We start from the raw sequence: 21,865 nt of genomic DNA on the forward strand, positions 1-21,865 counted from the left end.
AGAGCCAAAACAAGAAGAATGGTGCGTTTTGCAGCCGCCGCCCACTGCAATGAATCTGAATAACTCCTCCTTTAGGGCGCAAGCAACTCCCCTCCCCCTTGCAGTCTTTCCAATTCACGATACAAAAAGACGGACAGGACAGGTTGCCTGACTTTCCGTCACTGCCACCCTTTGCCATCCTTACCCGTAGAAAGCCCTTTCATCATCCCCAAACCCTAATCTTTTCCCTTTCCTTCCCAGCCCCCAAACCCTGCCCTCTGTACCTTTCTCACCACCCGCTTCCCTTCTCCTGTCATCCCCCTACCACCCGGGAAAAAAAGAGATTGCCCCCTCCTTCCACTAGCCCACCCTCCCACCCAAAGAACAACTTCTTCTGCGCAGCTTGTTTTCTAGGCAGCAGCGCTATTGTGATGTCATCGGGGGGCATTGTGACAAGCCGCCAGTGTTCCGTCTCTTCATGTTGTGCACAGTTCAAACGGAAAATACATCAACAGGCAGACTACAGAAAAGCTTACTATCAAAGGTTAGAGGGGGGCTTTCTCAGAGGGCTTTTTACAGTTTTTCTATTCCCAATTAGCCGTTTAAGTGTACTTATTGAAAGTAGTAATTCTTTCATAGGCCGCCCTTTCTTAGTATTTGACGTTCCTTATATTGCGGTATGAGGCTTCGCAGTAGGTTGCAAACATTCATCACCCATGACTGTCCCCAATTGAGCTCAGAAGCTCAATGTCTATCATGACCTCTCTTTTAGAATGTCCAAGAGCAAGCAAACTATTCCTCCAGGAGAGGGCGCCAACAGACTACTAAAGAGATCATCATTACTCAAAGAAAACCCCAAAAACCAATGCATGATAGGAATAAACAGGTAACTTTCTTTGGAGTGGAAGCGGAGAGATCGCACCAGATGCCAATTCTAGATGTTATCACACCTGTGGTCACTGCAGCAGCAGGTGAATCCACTTTGTCCAAAAGGGATCTATTCCATTCAATTGCAAATGATCTAGATAAGACAGAGAACTGCAGCACGGGGACATAGCCGAGTTGGTCAGGTTGAGTGGTGATGAGTTTGCTATTTGGATGAATAAAGAAAGTCAAAAGTGTGAAAGATAAAAAACAAAAGGAGGAAGTGTGAAAAGTGAATGGGCCAAATTGAGGTGCATATGAAGACGTATGCTTTCTTCCAATTCATTAAATCGGGCTAATATGAATCAGGTGAATTGAGTTCTGCTTTTGGAAACTGGGTTAAGAAGGGGTGCACCGTTCCTGGAGGTACTGCAATACCAGGTCAATGCGTGGAGTGGACAGAGCAAGCTCTTTTTCCATCTCCCTGTTCTAAAAATCCATTTAATATATGGTCCCCAGATAGGGGACGTATCAGATATTAAACTGATAAGAACAGATACTACACTTGATCTTAGCCAAAAGGCCGAGAAGCGATAACCAGAATTGGTTTGGGCCTCGAGTGGCACCCTGGCCTATGCCGGACACATCTTAGGGAGAGAGAGCGAGAGGGAGACAAACCCACGCCTACACAAGACATTTTGTCACCCAAGCCAACCCTTGAAAAGGCTGCTTTGCAGAGCCAAAACAAGAAGAATGGTGCGTTTTGCAGCCGCCGCCCACTGCAATGAATCTGAATAACTCCTCCTTTAGGGCGCAAGCAACTCCCCTCCCCCTTGCAGTCTTTCCAATTCACGATACAAAAAGACGGACAGGACAGGTTGCCTGACTTTCCGTCACTGCCACCCTTTGCCATCCTTACCCGTAGAAAGCCCTTTCATCATCCCCAAACCCTAATCTTTTCCCTTTCCTTCCCAGCCCCCAAACCCTGCCCTCTGTACCTTTCTCACCACCCGCTTCCCTTCTCCTGTCATCCCCCTACCACCCGGGAAAAAAAGAGATTGCCCCCTCCTTCCACTAGCCCACCCTCCCACCCAAAGAACAACTTCTTCTGCGCAGCTTGTTTTCTAGGCAGCAGCGCTATTGTGATGTCATCGGGGGGCATTGTGACAAGCCGCCAGTGTTCCGTCTCTTCATGTTGTGCACAGTTCAAACGGAAAATACATCAACAGGCAGACTACAGAAAAGCTTACTATCAAAGGTTAGAGGGGGGCTTTCTCAGAGGGCTTTTTACAGTTTTTCTATTCCCAATTAGCCGTTTAAGTGTACTTATTGAAAGTAGTAATTCTTTCATAGGCCGCCCTTTCTTAGTATTTGACGTTCCTTATATTGCGGTATGAGGCTTCGCAGTAGGTTGCAAACATTCATCACCCATGACTGTCCCCAATTGAGCTCAGAAGCTCAATGTCTATCATGACCTCTCTTTTAGAATGTCCAAGAGCAAGCAAACTATTCCTCCAGGAGAGGGCGCCAACAGACTACTAAAGAGATCATCATTACTCAAAGAAAACCCCAAAAACCAATGCATGATAGGAATAAACAGGTAACTTTCTTTGGAGTGGAAGCGGAGAGATCGCACCAGATGCCAATTCTAGATGTTATCACACCTGTGGTCACTGCAGCAGCAGGTGAATCCACTTTGTCCAAAAGGGATCTATTCCATTCAATTGCAAATGATCTAGATAAGACAGAGAACTGCAGCACGGGGACATAGCCGAGTTGGTCAGGTTGAGTGGTGATGAGTTTGCTATTTGGATGAATAAAGAAAGTCAAAAGTGTGAAAGATAAAAAACAAAAGGAGGAAGTGTGAAAAGTGAATGGGCCAAATTGAGGTGCATATGAAGACGTATGCTTTCTTCCAATTCATTAAATCGGGCTAATATGAATCAGGTGAATTGAGTTCTGCTTTTGGAAACTGGGTTAAGAAGGGGTGCACCGTTCCTGGAGGTACTGCAATACCAGGTCAATGCGTGGAGTGGACAGAGCAAGCTCTTTTTCCATCTCCCTGTTCTAAAAATCCATTTAATATATGGTCCCCAGATAGGGGACGTATCAGATATTAAACTGATAAGAACAGATTTTTTTTTTAATTTGGCTACCCCCTCTTAGGGGTAAAACCAGTTTATTTTAAAATTTAACAAGATTTACAGCGAATGAAATTTATAATAACATATATGTAAAAGCAATAAAACATGTACAAACATTTAAATGAAAGAATTCCATTGGCTGGCAAGCCATTTTTTGGACACAGTTACGTCCTTTTTCTTGTCAATTAAAAAATAAATATACATTTCGCTAATACATAATTTTAAAACATCATTCACTGATAAAATATCTTGTTTAAAAATAGCAATGTTCCGTGCTTTCCAGAGAGCTGACTTGGCACAGTTCAGTGTCTTCCAAGCCATTATTTTTTGGTCCGGTGTTGGGCATTCCACAAGTCCGTACAATATGGCATGATAGTCCAAGTCCTTGAGGCCTGCCATCTTTTCCAACAGGGGGCAAAGTCTTCTCCAGAACCGTTTTGCAAACCAACAAGTCCATAATATATGCTTTACAGTCTCTTGTTCTTGGCATCCGGATCTTGGGCAGATGGCAGACCTCACAAATCCTCTTCTATACTGGAATGCCCGGCAAGGAAGACACTGGTGCGCACAGCTCCAAGCCAGATCTCTCTGTTCATTAAAAAGATAAAAGACACTAATTAATTTCCAAATACATTTACTTTTATCATCATCAAATCTGTTAATACTGCATATTGCCTCATCATTACGTAGTTCCTTTATTAGTTTCTTACTATTAGTTAATTCCTCTACTTTTTTCTTACTTAGGCTAAAATCAGACACTATTTTCCTTAAAATCTCATAATGCGCTGGCAGGTTAAAAGCATGGGGGAGAGATAAAACAATTTCAAACCATCCAAACTTTCTCATAAAAAAACCTGTGTTAAAACGCATAAAATAGGACCAATAGTGATCTTTAAAAATGGCATTAAAACAGTAACAGAAAAAATGGATTAAAAGAAACCTATTAAAATCAGGAAAATCTTTACCACCATTTGTCTTTTGTTTTATGACAATCTCTCTTTTCAGCTTCTCCATTTTAGAGCCCCAGAAAAAGGTAAAACAATTTTTAGTAATTTTCTTTAAAACATTCACAGGTGGGGGGAAAACAAGACTGAGATACAATAAAAGGGGTAAAATCACCATTTTTAAAATCAATACTTTACCCTCCATTGTCAGTTTTCTCATGTTCCACATGCATATTTTCATATTAACTTTCTGAGCAACTGAGTCCCAACTACTACCACCATCATTTTGCTCACTGAATGTTACACCTAAAATAGTAAGGGACTCAGTTACAGCAATGGAAACATCAGTTAAAAGCATTCCCCCCACATTTAAAATATTACATTTATTAAAATTTATCTTAAAACCTGAGGACAAACAAAAGGGTTGAATACGATCAATAGCTCTTGTCAGCGAAGGGGCGTCACGACAGAGGAATGCCACGTCATCCATGTAACCTACTACCTTGGCCTCCACTCCTTTGCCCCCAGGTAGAGGTACACCACGGATCCTCTCATCTCGCCGTATAGCACACAGTAAGGGTTCAAGTGCACAGATAAAAAGTAGTGGGGACAAGGGGCACCCCTGCTTCACCCCTGATTTTAAAAGCACATCCTGTGACTTAAAACCATTTACTAAAATCTTACTTGTGCAATCAGTATAAAACGCCTTAAGAGATAATAAAAACCCGTCTGGTATGCCCATCTTTTCTAAAACTTTAAAAAGGTAAAAATGTGAGACACGATCAAATGCTTTTTCAAAATCAATTGATAAAATCGCCATTTTCCCTTTTCTGCTCTTGACATCCTCCATACAATCTTTTACTAGATTCAGGTTATCCCATATACTCCTTCCTGGCACTCCGCATACTTGGTTTGAATGCACAATTTTGCTAATTACCGTTTTAAGTCGATTTGCACAGATTTTGGCCATTATTTTATAATCACAGTTTAGAAGGGTAATGGGCCTCCAATTCTCCAGCTTTGATTTGTCACCTTTTTTGAATAACAATGAGACTTCTCCTTTCTTCCATGAATTAAGTAAAATCTTATTGTTAAAAACCTCAGTAAAAAGAGAAAACAAATCATCTTTTAAAATGTCATAAAAACTCACATAAAACTCTATGGGGATGCCATCAGGACCAGGAACTTTACCGCTTTTAAAACTCTTAATAGTTTCTAAAATCTCTTGATGGGTTAAAACTTGGGATAAAAACTCTTGGGAGGTCGGGTCTAAAACACAGTTTAGTTCTTCTAATGAATCATTCAGTAAATTTTGATCAACTGTTTTCTCATTAAAAAGATTAGTAAAATATTCCTCCACTTTTCCCAACATAGTTGTTATATTCTTTTCCCCATCAATATTATCAAATATTACCTTTTCCTTTTTATTTTTCATGAAGAAATAACGGGAGCATTTTTCATCTTTTTCTATATTTTTGACTCTGGAGCGGAAAATAATTTCTTTACCTTTTTGCTCTATCCATTTTGCTATTTCCTCTTTTAATTTTAAAATATCATTATCCACCTCCAAACCATTATCTTTAAATTTAATCAATGTCTGTAACCGGGTATTTAGGGCTTTATACACCTCATATCTTTCTTTGGCTTTATGTATACTTTTTTTAATAAAAAAATCTCTTATTTTTACCTTCATCCTCTCCCACCATGCACTTATAGAAAGATTAGGGCTTTTATCCCTCCTACATTTTTGATAAAATGTAATAAAATCTGATAAAATCTGTGGGTCATTTAAAAGGGACACATTCATTTTCCAAGTTTTCTTACCACACTTCTTGTTTTCATTTGTTTTGACACTAAAAGATAAAAGTTTGTGATCTGAAAAAATATTGGTTAAAACTTCACATTTCGTAGGTATTATTTTGTCTGAACCAAAGATAAAATCTATCCTTGAGCTACAAATAGCATTGCTCCAGGTGAAACCGGCGTCCTCCGGGCTACCTCTATTACACTCTTTATATACATCAATTAATCTGGCGTCTTTTATGATGTTACTTAGTATTCCCGAGGTTTTGTCATAATTTCTACTTACAGAACTGGAACGCCGGTTTTCACCTTTTAAAACACAATTAAAATCGCCTGCCAAAATAAAAGGTTCAGAATTATTAATAAATAAAGGTAAAAGCTCTAACATTTCAGTTCTCTCATTTTTATCAGGTGACCCATAAAAATTTAAAAACTGCCATCTTTTACCATGTATAAAAGCTTTAACCAATAAAATGCGACCTGGTAAAATTTCCTGGATAAAATCAATTAAAACATCCCCTTTAAAAAGTATATCGACCCCTGCTGATCCTATGGCATTAGACCCTGACCAGACGGATGGCCCATGTTTCCACTCTTCCTTATATTTTTGATAAGACATCTTATTTGGGATGTTACACTCCTGTAAAAAGAACACTGATGCAGTAAGGCATGTTAAAAAATTTAAAAGGGCGGTTCTTCTTATTTTAGTTTTTATGCCTCTTACATTAAGAGAAATACCTTTCAGCTCTGCCATCATAAAAAAAGGTTAGTGGGTTAGTAAGAGCAAGAAGTTTACCTATCCGAGGAGCCCGATCAGACCACCGAATTTGCGCTCTCGCTCTCAATCGATCCGACCGTAATGAGCGACTCCGTGGAGGAGGAAAGACTACCACTTGGAAAAGAACCCGACACTACATCGGCGTAGCTCGGAGGGCTGACAGGCACCACGCGCTGGGTCTCCATTGGCTGATCGTTTAGGTCTGTATCAGGTGGGTCCCCTTGAGGCTCCGCCACACCCCCTGACCTAAGGAAGGTCGTCTTACAGTGGGGGGTTGTGCACATGGCAGAGCCTCTGAGTCCCCGGAGGCAGCAAGGTCCCGAACCCCACCCGAAGGGACAGGGTCCAGGACCCCAGGAGGGGGCCCAGCGTCCACAACCCCTTCCGGAGACGTGTCCATCTGTTCCCCACAAACTGCCCCCACAGAACTATCTTTCTTCTTTTTTCGGGAAACCACTGACCAGTCACCACCCTCGGTATTAGGAGACCCAGACTGCGTGTGGGACTCGGTGTCGACCTTTTGTCGCTCCCTCTTGGTCTTACCGACGGTACCTTTTTGATCTTTCTCAGCCCTCCTTTTGCCTTCCCTGTGGTCATGTAGCCAGCTCTTGTGGTCAGATTTTTTACCCGTCACAGCCTCGGAGGAGCCACCGTCAGGTGGCACACTCTCGCCACCTCCTGAGGCTCCGGGTTGTTGTTCCTCCTCCTGATGGGTGGTCCGATCTGATGGCTCCTGTCCGGATGTGTTGGGCTTTCCCCTCTGCTCCTCCTCCCGGAACCTGTGAGGACATGAAAAATAAAAATGACCAGGGGTCTGACAAAAACTGCATTTCTTTTCCTTTTTACAATCTTTTGTTTCATGATCCTGAGCAGCACAATTCCTACATGTTGACTTACAATGCTCTTTAGCATGGCCATATTTTCCACAGATCCTACAATAAGCGGGCATACCAGAAAAATAAAAATCCCCATTTGTTTGTCCTATCTTGAACCGGGCGGGTGGGAGCTGCACCCCACCCGGTACGTAAGGATTCCTTACACATTTGACTAAAAATTTCCATTTAGATGTCCATATATTAAATTCATTTAAAATCTTACCAATACACTTAACACTCTTGAAATAAATAGCTAAAAAGGACATGATTTCAGGAGCAGTAACAAAAGGTGAGAATATTTTTACAACAACCATTTTTACCTCATCCAGGACGTGCTCGATAACCTGGATCCCATTTAACACTGGATCATCTTCAACCTGTCTTACCCTGTTCAATACATCTCTGAAAATCCCTTCTCCTGTGAACGTAACATCATAGTCTCCACGTCTGGGGTAGTCCTGGATGGACAAAATTTCTTCCTTCCTCACATGGAGAAGTTTCTCGAGCACGTCCTGGACTACATACCCCAAATTCCTAGAATCGGAACCACCATCCGTAAAGTGGACCCGGACGGTATTTTTCAGCCTCGCAAAGGGAGGCACGAGGTTGGGGTCAACCTCCATGGAAAAACGCAACAAATGCAAATTGCCGCCACTTGCAACCTGCGCACCCAGAGTTCTGTACAGAGAACACCTGAGCGCTGGTGGGGATCGCAACCCGTTACCCTGGGACTAATCCCTCTCCCCAAAAGCAGCAGGCAGGTGAAGCCCACCGAAGTGGACGATCCTGCCAGGCCAAGGAGAGGGGTACCCGAGTGCCCGTCAACTAGGATCTCCTGCCTGAAAAGCACTTGATCTTAGCCAAAAGGCCGAGAAGCGATAACCAGAATTGGTTTGGGCCTCGAGTGGCACCCTGGCCTATGCCGGACACATCTTAGGGAGAGAGAGCGAGAGGGAGACAAACCCACGCCTACACAAGACATTTTGTCACCCAAGCCAACCCTTGAAAAGGCTGCTTTGCAGAGCCAAAACAAGAAGAATGGTGCGTTTTGCAGCCGCCGCCCACTGCAATGAATCTGAATAACTCCTCCTTTAGGGCGCAAGCAACTCCCCTCCCCCTTGCAGTCTTTCCAATTCACGATACAAAAAGACGGACAGGACAGGTTGCCTGACTTTCCGTCACTGCCACCCTTTGCCATCCTTACCCGTAGAAAGCCCTTTCATCATCCCCAAACCCTAATCTTTTCCCTTTCCTTCCCAGCCCCCAAACCCTGCCCTCTGTACCTTTCTCACCACCCGCTTCCCTTCTCCTGTCATCCCCCTACCACCCGGGAAAAAAAGAGATTGCCCCCTCCTTCCACTAGCCCACCCTCCCACCCAAAGAACAACTTCTTCTGCGCAGCTTGTTTTCTAGGCAGCAGCGCTATTGTGATGTCATCGGGGGGCATTGTGACAAGCCGCCAGTGTTCCGTCTCTTCATGTTGTGCACAGTTCAAACGGAAAATACATCAACAGGCAGACTACAGAAAAGCTTACTATCAAAGGTTAGAGGGGGGCTTTCTCAGAGGGCTTTTTACAGTTTTTCTATTCCCAATTAGCCGTTTAAGTGTACTTATTGAAAGTAGTAATTCTTTCATAGGCCGCCCTTTCTTAGTATTTGACGTTCCTTATATTGCGGTATGAGGCTTCGCAGTAGGTTGCAAACATTCATCACCCATGACTGTCCCCAATTGAGCTCAGAAGCTCAATGTCTATCATGACCTCTCTTTTAGAATGTCCAAGAGCAAGCAAACTATTCCTCCAGGAGAGGGCGCCAACAGACTACTAAAGAGATCATCATTACTCAAAGAAAACCCCAAAAACCAATGCATGATAGGAATAAACAGGTAACTTTCTTTGGAGTGGAAGCGGAGAGATCGCACCAGATGCCAATTCTAGATGTTATCACACCTGTGGTCACTGCAGCAGCAGGTGAATCCACTTTGTCCAAAAGGGATCTATTCCATTCAATTGCAAATGATCTAGATAAGACAGAGAACTGCAGCACGGGGACATAGCCGAGTTGGTCAGGTTGAGTGGTGATGAGTTTGCTATTTGGATGAATAAAGAAAGTCAAAAGTGTGAAAGATAAAAAACAAAAGGAGGAAGTGTGAAAAGTGAATGGGCCAAATTGAGGTGCATATGAAGACGTATGCTTTCTTCCAATTCATTAAATCGGGCTAATATGAATCAGGTGAATTGAGTTCTGCTTTTGGAAACTGGGTTAAGAAGGGGTGCACCGTTCCTGGAGGTACTGCAATACCAGGTCAATGCGTGGAGTGGACAGAGCAAGCTCTTTTTCCATCTCCCTGTTCTAAAAATCCATTTAATATATGGTCCCCAGATAGGGGACGTATCAGATATTAAACTGATAAGAACAGATACTACACTTGATCTTAGCCAAAAGGCCGAGAAGCGATAACCAGAATTGGTTTGGGCCTCGAGTGGCACCCTGGCCTATGCCGGACACATCTTAGGGAGAGAGAGCGAGAGGGAGACAAACCCACGCCTACACAAGACATTTTGTCACCCAAGCCAACCCTTGAAAAGGCTGCTTTGCAGAGCCAAAACAAGAAGAATGGTGCGTTTTGCAGCCGCCGCCCACTGCAATGAATCTGAATAACTCCTCCTTTAGGGCGCAAGCAACTCCCCTCCCCCTTGCAGTCTTTCCAATTCACGATACAAAAAGACGGACAGGACAGGTTGCCTGACTTTCCGTCACTGCCACCCTTTGCCATCCTTACCCGTAGAAAGCCCTTTCATCATCCCCAAACCCTAATCTTTTCCCTTTCCTTCCCAGCCCCCAAACCCTGCCCTCTGTACCTTTCTCACCACCCGCTTCCCTTCTCCTGTCATCCCCCTACCACCCGGGAAAAAAAGAGATTGCCCCCTCCTTCCACTAGCCCACCCTCCCACCCAAAGAACAACTTCTTCTGCGCAGCTTGTTTTCTAGGCAGCAGCGCTATTGTGATGTCATCGGGGGGCATTGTGACAAGCCGCCAGTGTTCCGTCTCTTCATGTTGTGCACAGTTCAAACGGAAAATACATCAACAGGCAGACTACAGAAAAGCTTACTATCAAAGGTTAGAGGGGGGCTTTCTCAGAGGGCTTTTTACAGTTTTTCTATTCCCAATTAGCCGTTTAAGTGTACTTATTGAAAGTAGTAATTCTTTCATAGGCCGCCCTTTCTTAGTATTTGACGTTCCTTATATTGCGGTATGAGGCTTCGCAGTAGGTTGCAAACATTCATCACCCATGACTGTCCCCAATTGAGCTCAGAAGCTCAATGTCTATCATGACCTCTCTTTTAGAATGTCCAAGAGCAAGCAAACTATTCCTCCAGGAGAGGGCGCCAACAGACTACTAAAGAGATCATCATTACTCAAAGAAAACCCCAAAAACCAATGCATGATAGGAATAAACAGGTAACTTTCTTTGGAGTGGAAGCGGAGAGATCGCACCAGATGCCAATTCTAGATGTTATCACACCTGTGGTCACTGCAGCAGCAGGTGAATCCACTTTGTCCAAAAGGGATCTATTCCATTCAATTGCAAATGATCTAGATAAGACAGAGAACTGCAGCACGGGGACATAGCCGAGTTGGTCAGGTTGAGTGGTGATGAGTTTGCTATTTGGATGAATAAAGAAAGTCAAAAGTGTGAAAGATAAAAAACAAAAGGAGGAAGTGTGAAAAGTGAATGGGCCAAATTGAGGTGCATATGAAGACGTATGCTTTCTTCCAATTCATTAAATCGGGCTAATATGAATCAGGTGAATTGAGTTCTGCTTTTGGAAACTGGGTTAAGAAGGGGTGCACCGTTCCTGGAGGTACTGCAATACCAGGTCAATGCGTGGAGTGGACAGAGCAAGCTCTTTTTCCATCTCCCTGTTCTAAAAATCCATTTAATATATGGTCCCCAGATAGGGGACGTATCAGATATTAAACTGATAAGAACAGATTTTTTGATTTAACAGCATCTTTATTATCATGCACTACTCACAAAAAGGTAACAAACCGTGTACAGTGCCGCAGCCCCGTACACACAGAAATATACAATCCTTCTTACATAGCCATAGAGTACGACGCACTAAACTATACATCACGCTCCTATGCTTATCCATAACACTCAAGCTGAAAGAAAAAGTTAGACAATAAATATCGACGAACCGGCGATTGGGGGATGGGGGTAGGGGAAAAGGGGGATAGGGTGGGGAAATCACAGGCCCGAAGCTTTATTGAAAGACGCACATAACGGGAAAAGGAGGGAGGGGGCATGGAAGAGGTCTAAACCTCCTCCTCGGCGCTGTCGTCCGGACTGTCCATGATGGAATAGTCTCTGAGCAGGCTGTGGATCAGCCTGCGGCAATCCTGGATAGACATCCTCTCCCTCTTCAAGATGAGCCGGTTCCTGGCGACCCAAATAGCGTCCTTAAAGCAGTTCATAAGGCGCCAAGCCTCCTGGATGGCTCCAACGGTGTGAGTCCCAGGGAAGAGTCCATAAAGTACGGAATGGTACGATAGGCTCCCTCTGGGGACGGAGTTCCTCAGGTCATCCTCCAGGGCAACCAACAGGCGCTGTGCGAAACGGCAGTCCCAAAAGGCGTGCAGCGATGTTTCCTCCACGAAGGGGCACCTTGGGCAGTACCGGGTTTTGCACAGGTTCCGGGCATGCATGAATGACCGGACGGGCAGTCCGCCCTGTATCGCCATCCATGACAAGTCCTTGTGCCCGTTGGTCAATCCAGCCGATGACACGTTTGTCCAAACAGTCTCCAGTGTGTCGTGATGAAGTCCTGGAATGTTCTCCATTTCGTCCTTGGCTCTGATGAGTTTGTGGATAGTCTTTGGCTTCCACAAATCAGGCTTGAGTCCCTCCAGTTGGTGTTCCCTCACAAACCGAACCACGTCTCCGTAGAACCATGGCGCCGTCCAGTTGTAGGGGAAGGAGCTGTCCCACTTGTCCCAGCCTAACCGTCTCCAAAGGGGGAGCAGGAAGAAGCGAGACATGGACCCACCCGCGGAACCTCTCTTGACTCGCAGAGTTCGGCGAACGCAGTCACATACGAAGGAGGATCGCAGGAGGGTGGGGATATCGGGTACGCCCTTCCCACCCTTGCGAGGATCCTTGTACATGATGCTCCGCTTTACTCTGTCCATCTTGGATCCCCAGACAAAACGAAACACCGTCCTGGTAATGGCCCTGCACACGGTGGCAAGGGGGGGCCAGGCCTGGGCCGTGTACTGCAGCACGGGCAGTACCTCGTTACGCAGGACCAGTGCTTTGCCCTCACAGGTGAGGCGTCTGAGGCTCCACAGACCGATCCGTTGGGTGATCTTGGTCAAGCGTTCCTCCCAGGACTTGAGGGCTGCTCCTTCCTTCCCGAACCAGACTCCAAGAACCTTGATGAAATCCGGCTGGATGCTGAAAGGGAAGGGGGCGGAAGAGGCCGGCTGCCAGTCCCCGAAGAGCATGGCTTCCGACTTCCCGCAGTTGACTTTGGCTCCCGAAGCCCGTCCGAAGGTCTCACAGGTCTGGACGAGGGTGTCGACTGAGCGCCGGTCCGCGCAGAAGACGGTCACGTCGTCCATGTAGAGCGAGCACTTGACCTCGAAGCGTTCTGGTCCTGGTGCGGTGATCCCTCTGATCTCTCCATTCCGCCGGATAGCCTCTGCAAAGAGTTCTATAACACAAACAAAAAGAAGAGGTGACAGAGGACAGCCTTGTCTGACCCCTGAGAGGACCGGGAAGGGGTCAGTCTTCCAGCCGTTTACCAACACCGAGCTGTGAATATCAAAATACATTAGTTGGACATACAAGCAAAACATGTTACCCAAACCTAACCTGTGCAGAGCTTTGCCCAGGAACTCATGGGAAACACGGTCGAAGGCCTTTTCCTGATCCAACGAGATCAGGGCTGCGTGCACCCGGCGGGCTTTGATGTACTCGACCGTGTCCCGCATGAGAGCCAGGCTGTCTGCGATGCGACGTCCGGGGATGCCGCAGGTCTGATCCGGGTGGATGATCCGTCCGATAACAGTCTTCAATCTCGTTGCCATCGTCTTGGCCAGGATCTTGTAGTCGACGTTCAGAAGGGTGATGGGACGCCAATTCTTCAGGTCGCACCTCTCTCCTTTACGCTTGTACAGGATCGTGACCATTCCTTCCCTCAGAGATGGAGGCATTCTGCCCTCCACCACCATCTCCTCATACAGCCCTAACAGGTCCGGACAGATTAGGTCTCCCAGCGCTACATAGAGCTCTGCTGGGAGGCCGTCACTGCCTGGTGTCCTGCCAGAACTAAAGGATTTGGCGGCCGAGAGCAGCTCGTCCACCGTCAGAGGAACATCCATGGCCGCCGCGTCTGCAGGGTCAAGATGGTTAGTGATACCTGACAGGAACTTATCGGCGGCCTCGGGGTCAGTAGTCTTGCGGGCGTAGAGTTCGCTGTAGAAGTCGCTGACGACCTTCATCACGTTCTCTTTCCCGCGTCGCATGCTGCCACTCTCGTCTCGTAGTTCATTCATGGGCGTGTGACCGGCGTGGAGTTTCCTGAAAAAGAACGAGTTACATTTCTCACCCTTCTCCAGGTTCTCCACTTTGGAACGGAAGACAATTCGCTCGGACTCCTCCTCGAAGTGCCTTTTCAGGCTCCTCTTAGTCTCCTCCAGCTCCTCTCTCACGTCCCAGCCGCATCGAAGAAGGTCCTGCAGGGAACGCAGCTCACGCTGGAGTCTCCTGAAGTCCCTCCTCTTCAGACCCGCCTGTTGTTGACTCTTTGCCTGAAAGAAGAAACGGAACTCGAGTTTAACGTATTCCCACCAGTCAGAAACAGACTGGAAGCCCGCCTTGTAGGCCCGCCACGTGGAGTAGGCAGCTCTAAGCTCCTCCAGAATCTCACCCTTTTCCAGCAGAGAGCAGTTCAGCTTCCAGGAGCCCGGGCCAATGGGGAAGCCATGGCCCAGCACACCTTGAAAGTGAATGGCTCTGTGGTCAGAGAAGAAGCAGGGGACCATCGAGTGCCCACTCCGCCCAACCGCCCGAGAGGTAAACACAAAGTCAATCCTGGAACGCAGCGAGCCATCGGATCGGCACCATGAATAGTTCACGGATCCGTGTCCGATGGAGCCAACAACGTCCACAAGAGAGGCTTCGGTCACCATCTCAATGAGCAGTTTGGATGTGACGTCCAACTTGGCAGCCGTTCCAGAACTGCGTCCATCCTCCTCAATCGGGCAGTTGAAATCCCCGGCCATCACTACCGTCCTGGCGGTAGCGAGCTGAGGGCGCAGGGCTTGGAGGAGCTCCAGTCGATCGCTCTTCACAGGAGAAGCGTACACATTGATGAACCTGACAGGTTCTCCCGCCCAGGTGCCATCCACGAGCAGTAACCTGCCGCAGACGATTTCCTGAACAGAGTCCAATGTGAAGGCGCTTCCCCTGATCAGCACGGCGACCCCCGCGGACCTACAGTCGCCTCCGCCGGACCAGTAGGATGGGCCATGGGTCCACTCCCTGGCCAGATGGTTGAAGGACCTAGAGGAGGGAAGGGAGCATTCCTGCAGGAAAAATACATCACTAGACTGAGTGTTAAGGAACGCAAAAATTGTCTGGCGTCGGAACTTGTCTCTGATGCTCCTAACATTAATGGAAAAGGTGTTAATGTTAGCAGTCATTGGAGGAAAGAGAAAGTTAGCGCAGGCGGTGTGCCTTAGTTACCACTCCGGTCGGGCGGTTCTTCCTCTTTGGCACCTGCTGGTAAGGGTATCTCCAGCAGACCCTCTTCTTCTAGCTGATCGAGCAGGGATGGTGCCTCCGTGGCTTCCGACTCCTCCATTTCTTCTTCGGCCACAAGGGACTCCACCATCTGCTCCAACACGTCCGGTTCTGGGAGGAGGCCATCCTCCTCTTCCTGGGGTGGATTGGGATCCACAATGAACAGCTTGGAAGGTTCTGCGACAGGACTATCTTCCACCTTCCTTTTCCTTTGGCCTGTACCTGAGGAGACAAGAGCTGGAAAATCCTCCTCGGTGAAAAGTGCAAGAGTGCTGAGGTCCTCTGCTCTCATGGTCTGGGGAGGGAGAGTGGGCTTTGGGGGGGGGGTGAGGAGACCAACTGAGGAGTAGGGAAATGAGGTGGAGGTAGTGGAATCCTCAGTAGGGTTGGCCGGGGGGGGAGGGGTTTGGACAGGGGTGACAGGGGGGGGGACCAGGGAGGGGGCAACAGTTTTCTTACCCTTTTTCCTGGACTCCGTGGCTGCTGGGGCATCGGCTGGAGCCACGGTCGCCGGGTTCTTGGCCGCCTTGTCCTTGGCCTCTGTGGCCTTGGTCGTAGCTGCCTTGGTCGACGAAGCTGTGACTACCCGATACTGGGTCACCGCGGCAACCCTTGCCCAGGATTTCTCCCGCTGTGGGCAGTCCTTGTAAAGGTGGTCCGCCTGTCCACATAGGTTGCAAGTCTTCTTCTTTGGGCAGTCCTTGGAGCTGTGTCCCGTCACCCGGCAAACCCTGCAGGCGTCCTCCTTGCAGGTCTTCATAGAATGCCCTTTCCCGCCACATTTCCTGCAGTTGTGTGGCATGTCCGGGTAGTAGATGAGACCAAAGGAGTTTCCCAGAGAGAATGTCGGGGGCAGGTGCTGGAGACCATCCTCGGATGCTGGTTCCCTGTAGAGTCGAACAGTTACTGACCACTTACCCGTCCAGAATCCGTTGCCGTTAAGGATGTGGGATGGCTCCCTCACCACCGTGCAGAGACGTCCCAGGAACGTGGAGATGTCTCTTCCTGGGGTGTGCGGGTTCCGCATGGAGACCGTGATCCTCTTCTCATCCCTCTGTATAGGACAGGATCCTAAAAAAGAATGAAAAGGGGAGTCCGGCATCGCTGCGTTCATCGCCTCCCAGTATCTCCTGCAGGCATTCACCGTGGCAAAGGTTACCAGAAAAATGCCAGTCATGAAGGTCTGGACACTCAGGGTTTCCGCCCTGGAGAAGCCCTGATCCAGAATCATCTTCTTGCAGAACACGTCGCTGGACATGTCCGGCAACCTACCATCCACCGCCTTTAGCTTCAGGGCGACCGTCTGCCGCATCCAAGGCTCCAGGGTTGGAGCCTTTTCAGGCGGCGTCCGGGCTCCCTCCGGCTGGCTGGCGTCGGAGGTAGGGGCCTCTTGGGCCGAAGAAGCCTCTGGATGAGCCTTCCTGGAGGTCCCTGGGTCCTGAGCCTTCTTGGCTGCCTTCTCTGGCTTGCTTGCCATGGCTGGTTCCTGCTTGAGTTCCCGGAGCTGGATCTTGGATTCTTCTCCGGGTGTCTTCTCCCGCTGTGTTCCTCCTCGAAGTTCCTCTGGTCTCCCCAAGTCTTCTCCGAGCCTTCGTCTTCTTGCTTCTTTCTGCCAAGCTCTTCTTCCGTCCGATCTCCCTCTTCCGGTCTCGGCTGGGCTTCGGAGCTCGTCTCCCTGATCGTATCTCGTCAAGTGTAGCTAGCTCAGTTTGTTCTGATAAGAACAGATACTACACTTGATCTTAGCCAAAAGGCCGAGAAGCGATAACCAGAATTGGTTTGGGCCTCGAGTGGCACCCTGGCCTATGCCGGACACATCTTAGGGAGAGAGAGCGAGAGGGAGACAAACCCACGCCTACACAAGACATTTTGTCACCCAAGCCAACCCTTGAAAAGGCTGCTTTGCAGAGCCAAAACAAGAAGAATGGTGCGTTTTGCAGCCGCCGCCCACTGCAATGAATCTGAATAACTCCTCCTTTAGGGCGCAAGCAACTCCCCTCCCCCTTGCAGTCTTTCCAATTCACGATACAAAAAGACGGACAGGACAGGTTGCCTGACTTTCCGTCACTGCCACCCTTTGCCATCCTTACCCGTAGAAAGCCCTTTCATCATCCCCAAACCCTAATCTTTTCCCTTTCCTTCCCAGCCCCCAAACCCTGCCCTCTGTACCTTTCTCACCACCCGCTTCCCTTCTCCTGTCATCCCCCTACCACCCGGGAAAAAAAGAGATTGCCCCCTCCTTCCACTAGCCCACCCTCCCACCCAAAGAACAACTTCTTCTGCGCAGCTTGTTTTCTAGGCAGCAGCGCTATTGTGATGTCATCGGGGGGCATTGTGACAAGCCGCCAGTGTTCCGTCTCTTCATGTTGTGCACAGTTCAAACGGAAAATACATCAACAGGCAGACTACAGAAAAGCTTACTATCAAAGGTTAGAGGGGGGCTTTCTCAGAGGGCTTTTTACAGTTTTTCTATTCCCAATTAGCCGTTTAAGTGTACTTATTGAAAGTAGTAATTCTTTCATAGGCCGCCCTTTCTTAGTATTTGACGTTCCTTATATTGCGGTATGAGGCTTCGCAGTAGGTTGCAAACATTCATCACCCATGACTGTCCCCAATTGAGCTCAGAAGCTCAATGTCTATCATGACCTCTCTTTTAGAATGTCCAAGAGCAAGCAAACTATTCCTCCAGGAGAGGGCGCCAACAGACTACTAAAGAGATCATCATTACTCAAAGAAAACCCCAAAAACCAATGCATGATAGGAATAAACAGGTAACTTTCTTTGGAGTGGAAGCGGAGAGATCGCACCAGATGCCAATTCTAGATGTTATCACACCTGTGGTCACTGCAGCAGCAGGTGAATCCACTTTGTCCAAAAGGGATCTATTCCATTCAATTGCAAATGATCTAGATAAGACAGAGAACTGCAGCACGGGGACATAGCCGAGTTGGTCAGGTTGAGTGGTGATGAGTTTGCTATTTGGATGAATAAAGAAAGTCAAAAGTGTGAAAGATAAAAAACAAAAGGAGGAAGTGTGAAAAGTGAATGGGCCAAATTGAGGTGCATATGAAGACGTATGCTTTCTTCCAATTCATTAAATCGGGCTAATATGAATCAGGTGAATTGAGTTCTGCTTTTGGAAACTGGGTTAAGAAGGGGTGCACCGTTCCTGGAGGTACTGCAATACCAGGTCAATGCGTGGAGTGGACAGAGCAAGCTCTTTTTCCATCTCCCTGTTCTAAAAATCCATTTAATATATGGTCCCCAGATAGGGGACGTATCAGATATTAAACTGATAAGAACAGATACTACACTTGATCTTAGCCAAAAGGCCGAGAAGCGATAACCAGAATTGGTTTGGGCCTCGAGTGGCACCCTGGCCTATGCCGGACACATCTTAGGGAGAGAGAGCGAGAGGGAGACAAACCCACGCCTACACAAGACATTTTGTCACCCAAGCCAACCCTTGAAAAGGCTGCTTTGCAGAGCCAAAACAAGAAGAATGGTGCGTTTTGCAGCCGCCGCCCACTGCAATGAATCTGAATAACTCCTCCTTTAGGGCGCAAGCAACTCCCCTCCCCCTTGCAGTCTTTCCAATTCACGATACAAAAAGACGGACAGGACAGGTTGCCTGACTTTCCGTCACTGCCACCCTTTGCCATCCTTACCCGTAGAAAGCCCTTTCATCATCCCCAAACCCTAATCTTTTCCCTTTCCTTCCCAGCCCCCAAACCCTGCCCTCTGTACCTTTCTCACCACCCGCTTCCCTTCTCCTGTCATCCCCCTACCACCCGGGAAAAAAAGAGATTGCCCCCTCCTTCCACTAGCCCACCCTCCCACCCAAAGAACAACTTCTTCTGCGCAGCTTGTTTTCTAGGCAGCAGCGCTATTGTGATGTCATCGGGGGGCATTGTGACAAGCCGCCAGTGTTCCGTCTCTTCATGTTGTGCACAGTTCAAACGGAAAATACATCAACAGGCAGACTACAGAAAAGCTTACTATCAAAGGTTAGAGGGGGGCTTTCTCAGAGGGCTTTTTACAGTTTTTCTATTCCCAATTAGCCGTTTAAGTGTACTTATTGAAAGTAGTAATTCTTTCATAGGCCGCCCTTTCTTAGTATTTGACGTTCCTTATATTGCGGTATGAGGCTTCGCAGTAGGTTGCAAACATTCATCACCCATGACTGTCCCCAATTGAGCTCAGAAGCTCAATGTCTATCATGACCTCTCTTTTAGAATGTCCAAGAGCAAGCAAACTATTCCTCCAGGAGAGGGCGCCAACAGACTACTAAAGAGATCATCATTACTCAAAGAAAACCCCAAAAACCAATGCATGATAGGAATAAACAGGTAACTTTCTTTGGAGTGGAAGCGGAGAGATCGCACCAGATGCCAATTCTAGATGTTATCACACCTGTGGTCACTGCAGCAGCAGGTGAATCCACTTTGTCCAAAAGGGATCTATTCCATTCAATTGCAAATGATCTAGATAAGACAGAGAACTGCAGCACGGGGACATAGCCGAGTTGGTCAGGTTGAGTGGTGATGAGTTTGCTATTTGGATGAATAAAGAAAGTCAAAAGTGTGAAAGATAAAAAACAAAAGGAGGAAGTGTGAAAAGTGAATGGGCCAAATTGAGGTGCATATGAAGACGTATGCTTTCTTCCAATTCATTAAATCGGGCTAATATGAATCAGGTGAATTGAGTTCTGCTTTTGGAAACTGGGTTAAGAAGGGGTGCACCGTTCCTGGAGGTACTGCAATACCAGGTCAATGCGTGGAGTGGACAGAGCAAGCTCTTTTTCCATCTCCCTGTTCTAAAAATCCATTTAATATATGGTCCCCAGATAGGGGACGTATCAGATATTAAACTGATAAGAACAGATACTACACTTGATCTTAGCCAAAAGGCCGAGAAGCGATAACCAGAATTGGTTTGGGCCTCGAGTGGCACCCTGGCCTATGCCGGACACATCTTAGGGAGAGAGAGCGAGAGGGAGACAAACCCACGCCTACACAAGACATTTTGTCACCCAAGCCAACCCTTGAAAAGGCTGCTTTGCAGAGCCAAAACAAGAAGAATGGTGCGTTTTGCAGCCGCCGCCCACTGCAATGAATCTGAATAACTCCTCCTTTAGGGCGCAAGCAACTCCCCTCCCCCTTGCAGTCTTTCCAATTCACGATACAAAAAGACGGACAGGACAGGTTGCCTGACTTTCCGTCACTGCCACCCTTTGCCATCCTTACCCGTAGAAAGCCCTTTCATCATCCCCAAACCCTAATCTTTTCCCTTTCCTTCCCAGCCCCCAAACCCTGCCCTCTGTACCTTTCTCACCACCCGCTTCCCTTCTCCTGTCATCCCCCTACCACCCGGGAAAAAAAGAGATTGCCCCCTCCTTCCACTAGCCCACCCTCCCACCCAAAGAACAACTTCTTCTGCGCAGCTTGTTTTCTAGGCAGCAGCGCTATTGTGATGTCATCGGGGGGCATTGTGACAAGCCGCCAGTGTTCCGTCTCTTCATGTTGTGCACAGTTCAAACGGAAAATACATCAACAGGCAGACTACAGAAAAGCTTACTATCAAAGGTTAGAGGGGGGCTTTCTCAGAGGGCTTTTTACAGTTTTTCTATTCCCAATTAGCCGTTTAAGTGTACTTATTGAAAGTAGTAATTCTTTCATAGGCCGCCCTTTCTTAGTATTTGACGTTCCTTATATTGCGGTATGAGGCTTCGCAGTAGGTTGCAAACATTCATCACCCATGACTGTCCCCAATTGAGCTCAGAAGCTCAATGTCTATCATGACCTCTCTTTTAGAATGTCCAAGAGCAAGCAAACTATTCCTCCAGGAGAGGGCGCCAACAGACTACTAAAGAGATCATCATTACTCAAAGAAAACCCCAAAAACCAATGCATGATAGGAATAAACAGGTAACTTTCTTTGGAGTGGAAGCGGAGAGATCGCACCAGATGCCAATTCTAGATGTTATCACACCTGTGGTCACTGCAGCAGCAGGTGAATCCACTTTGTCCAAAAGGGATCTATTCCATTCAATTGCAAATGATCTAGATAAGACAGAGAACTGCAGCACGGGGACATAGCCGAGTTGGTCAGGTTGAGTGGTGATGAGTTTGCTATTTGGATGAATAAAGAAAGTCAAAAGTGTGAAAGATAAAAAACAAAAGGAGGAAGTGTGAAAAGTGAATGGGCCAAATTGAGGTGCATATGAAGACGTATGCTTTCTTCCAATTCATTAAATCGGGCTAATATGAATCAGGTGAATTGAGTTCTGCTTTTGGAAACTGGGTTAAGAAGGGGTGCACCGTTCCTGGAGGTACTGCAATACCAGGTCAATGCGTGGAGTGGACAGAGCAAGCTCTTTTTCCATCTCCCTGTTCTAAAAATCCATTTAATATATGGTCCCCAGATAGGGGACGTATCAGATATTAAACTGATAAGAACAGATACTACACTTGATCTTAGCCAAAAGGCCGAGAAGCGATAACCAGAATTGGTTTGGGCCTCGAGTGGCACCCTGGCCTATGCCGGACACATCTTAGGGAGAGAGAGCGAGAGGGAGACAAACCCACGCCTACACAAGACATTTTGTCACCCAAGCCAACCCTTGAAAAGGCTGCTTTGCAGAGCCAAAACAAGAAGAATGGTG

General features: G+C 47.3%; 6 non-coding genes and 2 pseudogenes across 6 annotated transcripts; all 8 read right to left on the reverse strand.

The window, feature by feature from the left end:
• Positions 1 to 1,247: 1,247 nt before the first annotated feature.
• LOC142288723 (U2 spliceosomal RNA) lies at positions 1,248 to 1,438 on the reverse strand. Its single transcript, XR_012749360.1, has one exon. It is a non-coding gene; the product is annotated as a U2 spliceosomal RNA (small nuclear RNA).
• A 1,387-nt stretch (positions 1,439 to 2,825) lies between these two features.
• Positions 2,826 to 3,022, reverse strand: LOC142288753 (U2 spliceosomal RNA). The gene has a single exon (XR_012749388.1). It is a non-coding gene; the product is annotated as a U2 spliceosomal RNA (small nuclear RNA).
• A 6,632-nt stretch (positions 3,023 to 9,654) lies between these two features.
• On the reverse strand, positions 9,655 to 9,845 carry LOC142288724 (U2 spliceosomal RNA). The gene has a single exon (XR_012749361.1). It is a non-coding gene; the product is annotated as a U2 spliceosomal RNA (small nuclear RNA).
• A 1,387-nt stretch (positions 9,846 to 11,232) lies between these two features.
• Positions 11,233 to 11,437, reverse strand: LOC142288752 (U2 spliceosomal RNA; annotated as a pseudogene).
• Positions 11,438 to 16,877: 5,440 nt separating this feature from the next.
• Positions 16,878 to 16,967, reverse strand: LOC142288754 (U2 spliceosomal RNA; annotated as a pseudogene).
• A 1,387-nt stretch (positions 16,968 to 18,354) lies between these two features.
• LOC142288725 (U2 spliceosomal RNA) lies at positions 18,355 to 18,545 on the reverse strand. The gene has a single exon (XR_012749362.1). It is a non-coding gene; the product is annotated as a U2 spliceosomal RNA (small nuclear RNA).
• Positions 18,546 to 19,932: 1,387 nt separating this feature from the next.
• LOC142288727 (U2 spliceosomal RNA) lies at positions 19,933 to 20,123 on the reverse strand. The gene has a single exon (XR_012749364.1). It is a non-coding gene; the product is annotated as a U2 spliceosomal RNA (small nuclear RNA).
• A 1,387-nt stretch (positions 20,124 to 21,510) lies between these two features.
• Positions 21,511 to 21,701, reverse strand: LOC142288728 (U2 spliceosomal RNA). Its single transcript, XR_012749365.1, has one exon. It is a non-coding gene; the product is annotated as a U2 spliceosomal RNA (small nuclear RNA).
• Between the last annotated feature and the right edge of the window lie 164 nt (positions 21,702 to 21,865).

The sequence above is a fragment of the Anomaloglossus baeobatrachus genome, unplaced genomic scaffold (assembly GCF_048569485.1).
Source record: "Anomaloglossus baeobatrachus isolate aAnoBae1 unplaced genomic scaffold, aAnoBae1.hap1 Scaffold_849, whole genome shotgun sequence".
In the NCBI taxonomy this organism is placed as follows: domain Eukaryota; kingdom Metazoa; phylum Chordata; class Amphibia; order Anura; family Aromobatidae; genus Anomaloglossus; species Anomaloglossus baeobatrachus.